Below are 7,293 nucleotides of genomic sequence, written 5' to 3'. Positions count from 1 at the left end.
GTAATTCGATTCTCACCTGGCGTCCTGATTTCTTCTGCTGTTATGAACTCTATAAATAATTCAGCTCCTGTAAGGTATTCCGTTTTTTATGGGATAGTTAATCATTTCCATGTCGTTGCATGGACACTTTGTTTGATCAAACTGCGTTTGGGAAAACGAATATGTTGAACATTGCTGCGTAACACTTCATAAATTAGTGATGGGATTTTCTACCACTTGTTGTGCGCTGTGATTCAATTAATTTATTTCCCTTACTTTGACATGCGTAGGCTGTCGAATTTTGTTTCTGTTCCCGTGCGTAATTCATGTATCGACGACTTCTCCATATACCGGTGACTCTCTAGTCCATCTCGTCTTCACGTAAAGCAACATAGGTTGGTTTTATTATGATTAATGATAATTTTGTTATATAACCATGACTCAGGAATATCATATAACGAACGCATGACGACGCATCCGACTAACGATGTTGAAGTGCTTTCAATCGTTAGAAAGATGTCCACGCATTTCAATTGTATATTGACACCAAACTAGCGTACCATCATGATCTAAGTATACTAAAGTTGACCTATGTTGACCATTTAATGGAGTATGTCTTGTGATGTACAAACCATGAACGTTCAACATCCTGTCATCAACCTGACGGCGAGCTATACAATATAAGGCCATTATTTATACACTAGTCGCGTCAGAGTGTCGTGGTAATAGGTCCGGGGTTTCCAGACGTCTTTGATTTTGTCAAAGTGGTATAAGTAGCTGTCAAGTGCAAACAGTTCCGGGGTTTCCAGACGTCTTTGATTTCGCCTAAGATTTACTTGAAATTGAACCATATAGTGTTCGTCTTCGTTTGTTACTTGAGTAGTTATAAATAAAATATATACGGACGAGCTTTCACAGTGGTATTTTACCTGACATGGCTTGCATGGTATTGTTAGACGAGAGGTAACTTAATATGCAACATTGTATTTCGGATTTGTTTTCGGCCTTTCTGTTGTCGAGTTATCATGCGGGGTGATGGATCATGGGATTCTGCTCATCACGTCAACCACTCGTTTGTCTGGTCCAGAGCTGTTTATCCGCAAGCCGCCGTGATATTGCTTGAATATTACTGACCGCCGTGTTAAACAACAAACCAACACGATGGATGGCAAGCAATGCGATGACAGCCAACAAAAAGAGAGGAGCTTAATCTGGAGACGGTGTTCCAGCAGTTTATCACCGAATCCAAAGCTCACTTGAACGCGACTTAAAATAACTGTTATTGCAGTTCAAGTGTATATTTAGATTTCATATGTGCAAAATATGGTAATAAGGCAGCTTACTGAAAGACACAAGATGTCATGGTGTGTGGAGTTTTGTTTACAAGAGATTGATATTCGTCATGTTGCATCATATTACGATGTGTAATAATATCTAATAATGCAGATTGAAATCGAATGTGAAATAATATAAAACATATGCTGGACATATTTGTACATACTAGCTTAGCAACCAAAACTAACAGAATGGTTTACCCTCCAAACATATAGGTGCAAATCGAAAATAACGATCAGAGAAATACAAAGACGTGTCATGTGATGGATATTGATGGACAAGAAAAAGAAAGGACTAGGTGTAACATGACAATCAACAGAACATGTTCGCGGTGTCTTGTCAGGGTGAAAACAACCACGAAAGGCGAAAAGGGATGCGTGGTAAAAATATGAATGTTGGACATGACTTGAGTACGAATGGGCCATGCCTCCAAGACTGGTAAAAATATAGTCAGTACGGCCTGGCCCACTTCGGCTGACGTAGCGGGTGGCCTTTGACGTCGGGATACACGTCTTCACATAATATCTCAGGTGTGCTCTTTGGGGTAAATGTTAGGACCGTCGCTGGCCATTGCATTCCGGGAATGTTTTGCTGCTTGAGGTAGTCTGTTACGACACGTGCAAAGTGGGCACAAGCGTTATCGTCTTGACAGATAAGACGTGGATCAGCATGGCGCTCAAACGGCATATTTATTTGCGCCATTGTTGTCCCGTTAATACCATCCAGTGACCTTTCCATGGACAATATGCAGTGGCGTTCTGACAGTCATGATCCCGCCCCATATCATAACAGAACCACTCCTAAATGTGTCATTTTGCCTTGTGAATCTAGAATCATCTTTGATTCCCCCAGTTTCTACGCTCTGAACACCACTGGCCCACGTGTCGATTTGTTGACGGTTGTACAACACGTGGTCGCCGAGCATGCAAATTAGCTGCATGAAGATTTCTAATCGTCTGGTCAGCATTTTGAACACCAGTGGCATGGCGCATCTGAACAGTGATTTGTTTGAGCTCGATTTCCAATAGCCTCGTTCCTGATTCCTGGTCTTGTCTTGTTGACGTTGGACACCATGTGTGAGGCCGATCATTACCATTCTGTGTCGGCTGGAACATGTTCCAAAATCTGCCAATCACATTAAATACTAGTATATCGGCTGCCTCAGGCTGAGTTCTACCCGTTTGAAGCATGCCAATAGCCCATAGTAGGCATTAATCACATTGTAGAGGACGCATTACCAATCTGATCACAAATACTGCATTAAACAGCAGAGCGCTTACGTTTTATGTCGATAATGAAACTCATCACTAATGGTTCATAGTAGCAAATTCAAGAATGACCCTCTACCCACGTACACGGATCAGAGGAACTGCATTTCCCACATGGAATATTAGTGATGTGTCTTGGTTACCGAACCCGTTCAACTCTGGCAGTCCGTTTTAAAAACTGATCTTATTCTTACGACCGATTATAACATTTATATTTCATGGTCCCCTGCTTTTTTGGGGAGAGTATATTATATGTTTTCATATGACATTAACATAATCTCAGTTTCTGGTTCTGATGGAACGTTCATCAATATCTTAATTTGTTTTATAGCTGTCTTCTTATCTTGTACGTTACCATTAAAGCGGCAATTTGGTTGGAAGTATACATATGACTCGTCTTATTTTAAAATCAAAAGAATATAAAATACCATAATGACATAGACCAGATACTCATGGAATGCACACAGGCCACGTTCATGTTATGAAAGTATATGGTTGTAAAGGAAATTGAGTAATATAGTTGATATGCAGACTAATTCCTGCTATAAATCACTTGCACTGATAAAATATATTAGGATGCATACCTTTTCCAAATATGGGTGGTGGAGAAGCCAAGGGGTTAAAATCGTTCGCCAAAGGCCCGAGTTTGATTCCTCACATGGCATGTGAGAAGCCCATCTCTGGTGTCCTCCGCTGTGATATTGCCAGAATATTGCTAAAAGGGGCGTAAAACCATACCCACTCGATCACTCACGTTCAAATTATGATCAACCTTCGTAAGGATGGATCCGGGGGACTAGCTGCAACTCCTATCAGTGATTATCAAGAATTCCTTCCCGGATCTATGTATGACTTCTGGGCCTGAAGGAATTATGGAAGTCCTGCTGAGGTCCATTCATGTAGCAAAGGTCCCCATGGTCATTGGTATGGTGGCGATCTGGAGCCTGTTCTCATGTTTTGTATTATACTCTCAAGTAATAGCTATGACCTTTTAATACTCTAATACTAATTTTATATACAATTTTGGGATATTCTAGTTATTGTACTTTCCATCGTCGACATCATCACTCACTCACTCACTCACTCACTTAGACTTCTGGGTTTATGACAGTGCCACAAAACGCTTTGCAGGTTTGCGTCACATGATCTCCCATGATACTATGACCTGTGACATTTTTTACTTTATGATTATTGGCAAATGCATGCATGTATTTTCAAAGCAAGTAATGACGTACGGTTGATTAATGAAGACGTACTTGACATAAGAGGTATTTAGACTTTTTATTAGTTTGTTGCTTAACATTGGAGTCAGCACCTTCGATATGATGGGAGCATGTTAAAAATTGCGCCTGGACCAGACGAACCAGTGATCGAGATTTTGATTAGCGTCCCAAGCCCACGGCTACAATGACACCAATCAACCAAGTCACCAATTTGACCACCTGATCGCCTTAGTCGCCTGTTACGACAAACACAGGTTTTTGGGGACCATTCTAACCCGTTCAGATATTTACGTAAACTAGTTACAATTTAACAAATATGACAGCTGTTAAGCTAAGCTCAGGACGAAATCAAGCAGAAAACAGGGTATGGTTATTGAGTTCTAAAGAAATGTTAGATGCGTTGACAGTACATTTAATCGAGAATATACACAGTATTACTGCATGGTTCAATGTGGGAAGCCCATCTCTAGTGTTTGTTGTAATATTGCTAAAAGCGGCATAAGACAATACCTACTCTCTCACTTTCAAAATATGATCAACAATAGTAAGGACGGGTCCGGGCGACTAGATGCAGGCCCTATCAGTGATTATCAAGAATTCTTTCCCTGATCTATTTAAGACTTCTGGGCCTGAAGGGATGATGTAAATCCAGGTACCATTATTGTGATCTACATTCAGTTGCTAGTGATCTATACTTTCAAGTAATTGTTATGAACGTTTATGCTTTATACTAGTTTTATATTCAACTCTGCGATATTCAAATTATTGAATTGTCCATCAGCGACAGGGTTTAGATATTATCATACATGTTTAGTATTTTCCAGTCACGATGGCGCACGATGGCTGACTATAAAGTTTAACTAACTAACTCACTCACTCACTCACTCACTCACTCACTCACTCACTCACTCTGTCTTCTGGGTATAACAGCGCTTCAAAACGCTTTGTAGGTGTGCGTCACATGATCTGCCAGGATCCTACGATCGATGACATTTTTGGCTCATTGTTTAACAAAAAAACATGTGCTTGTGTTTTGAAAAGCAATTACTGACGTACAGATGATTAATGAAGGCGTATTTGACGTAAGAGGTATTTACACTTTGTGTTAGTTTTTTGTTTATCAACGGAATCAGCACCTTCGATAGTATGGCAGCATGTTAAAAAATGCGCCTGGGCCAGACAAACCAGTAATCGAAATTTTGATCAACGTCCCAAGCCGACGGGTACAATGACACCAATCAACCAAGTCACCAATTTGACCACCTGATCCAATTAGTTGCCTGTTACTATATTAAAACGGTATTCCTACCTTTCAGATATTTAAGTGAAAGAGTAAGAAATTTGACATTTTTATTTAATTTATATTGTGTATGTGTTGACAGTTCATTTGATCGAGAATATACACAATATTACTGCATTTCGAACACCATGCGGACATGGCCTTGGGAACAACTTGCCTAGTGGTCTCAGACACAGCAATGTTCTGCATAGGATTGCGTCCCTTAGCCTGACAAAGATCTCGTGATAGTGGTTTAGCCATGGGGTAAAGTGAGTGAATGAGTGATTTTAGCAATATCCTAGCAATATCAGGGCGGGGACATCAGAAATGGCCTTCACACATTGTTCCCCTGTCGGGAATCGAACCCGAGTCTTCGGCGTGACGAGCGAACGCTTTAACCACTAGGCTACCCGACCGCCCCTCTTTACTGCGCAGAGAAGGGGTCCTTGCCATTGCCGGTATCTCCTTATAGTGTGTTCGAATCTCAAATTCATGATAAGGATCCGTGGTTAGTAAACCCGTGTATAGGTTTCGCCAAGGTGAAACTGTTTAGCTGAAATGCCCAGATACAACTGAAATACTGTTCAGAGCGGCGTGATACCCAGTTCACTCACTTAGTCTGTCATATCGTCCTTAGCGAAGCAGTCATACCGGATGAGATGTTGATTCGGTCTCGTGATGTTATAAACAGTCAGTGTATTCAATTCCAGTCAATGGGAAATTCCTCTTTGTTATTCTCGTTTAGCTGACATAGTGTCATACAACTGAAATGCTGTTCAGAGCGGCATAAAACGAAGTCACTCAGTCAGTCCCTCTTATCACCCTCAACGAAGCTGTCATACAGGGTGACATGTTATTTCAGTCTCATTTTATATTCCACTTGATGGGAAATTCCTCTTTGTTACTTCACAAACCCAGCAGCATGTACATGTGATTTCTTGCCATTCTTTACCATAACCTAAGATCGGACGCGCACAAGCGGATACAACTCGTCATTATTCCAGTTTTCCGGTGTATTATCTAAAATTGGACAATAAATTATTCGTTTTTTGATCAATTTCTGAACTTGATCATGATCACGTTCAGGTTTTAGAAGTTAAAGCGACAACCCTTTCCATAGCCACAATAAATCTCAGTCGATTGTACGATTGTGTCATGAGCATGTGTTTATGAATCACTATCAACTAGTAATGATACCAGGTATTTGCGATAAGGTGAGAGTAAAGAAAAGCGGTCCGGTGATAATTTATGAACGTTTCATTAGGTAAGTTAGACAAACGGATTTTACGTCGCAACATTGCAACATCAAGACGGCATTATGGAGCCTGGACTGGGGTTTGGTTGGTTTGTTGTTTAACGCATCACTCAGCAATATACCAGCTATATGACGGCGGTCTGAAAAATAATCGAGTCTGGACCAGACAATCCGGTGATTGACATCATGAGCATCGATTCACGCAATTGGGATACTACGACGACATCAAACCAAGTCAGCGAGCCTGACCACCCAATCCCATTAGTCGCCTCTTACGACAAGTATAGTCATCTTTTATGATAAGCATGGGTTGCTAAAGATCTATTCTACCCCGGATCTTCACGGGTCAGTTCTAGCTGTATTGTGATTTAATATCAGATTGTAGTATTTGCCCTGCATATATGTTTTGCTTGTGTTCAATGTTAAAGTTAATGTGTCAAAACAAGTCTCCCGAGTGCGAGACTTGATTCAAGATGGTGGCGTCCAGCAAGTGATAACGTTCTATATCGCTAGGGTAACTTGTTTACTGGTAAGTAATCTTCTGTTTGATTGTATATGTTACGTATGTGATGTAGATTGCTTTAGGAAGGACCGTTAGACTTTTGTCTTGATTAAAGTGTTACTGTGTGCGCACGTAAATGTCTTCAAGTTGAATGTAACCGAAAAAACGACATCGACACAAGACATTCTGCCATCACTGAATTATTCCGGTCTCACACTTGTTTGGGGTACAACCTTACTCGTTAAATGCATTCAACTAAGGCAGACACACTAATATGTTTGTAGTTCAGGTGGTTGTTCGCTGCTTTTGTAATGTGCAAGAGAAGCACTGGTAAAAGTATTACCGACTATCCCTAATAATCAGGTTAAGTTAGTCAATGTTGCTTTATGGTGCAGAAACCAATAGTCCAGTTGTATCACAACGGCATCTCGTAATTGATTCCTGGCCTGGAA

The sequence above is a fragment of the Haliotis rufescens genome, unplaced genomic scaffold (assembly GCF_023055435.1).
Source record: "Haliotis rufescens isolate VD_foot unplaced genomic scaffold, xgHalRufe1.0.p SCAF_6, whole genome shotgun sequence".
In the NCBI taxonomy this organism is placed as follows: domain Eukaryota; kingdom Metazoa; phylum Mollusca; class Gastropoda; order Lepetellida; family Haliotidae; genus Haliotis; species Haliotis rufescens.
Note: the sequence above shows the minus strand (reverse complement) of the source record.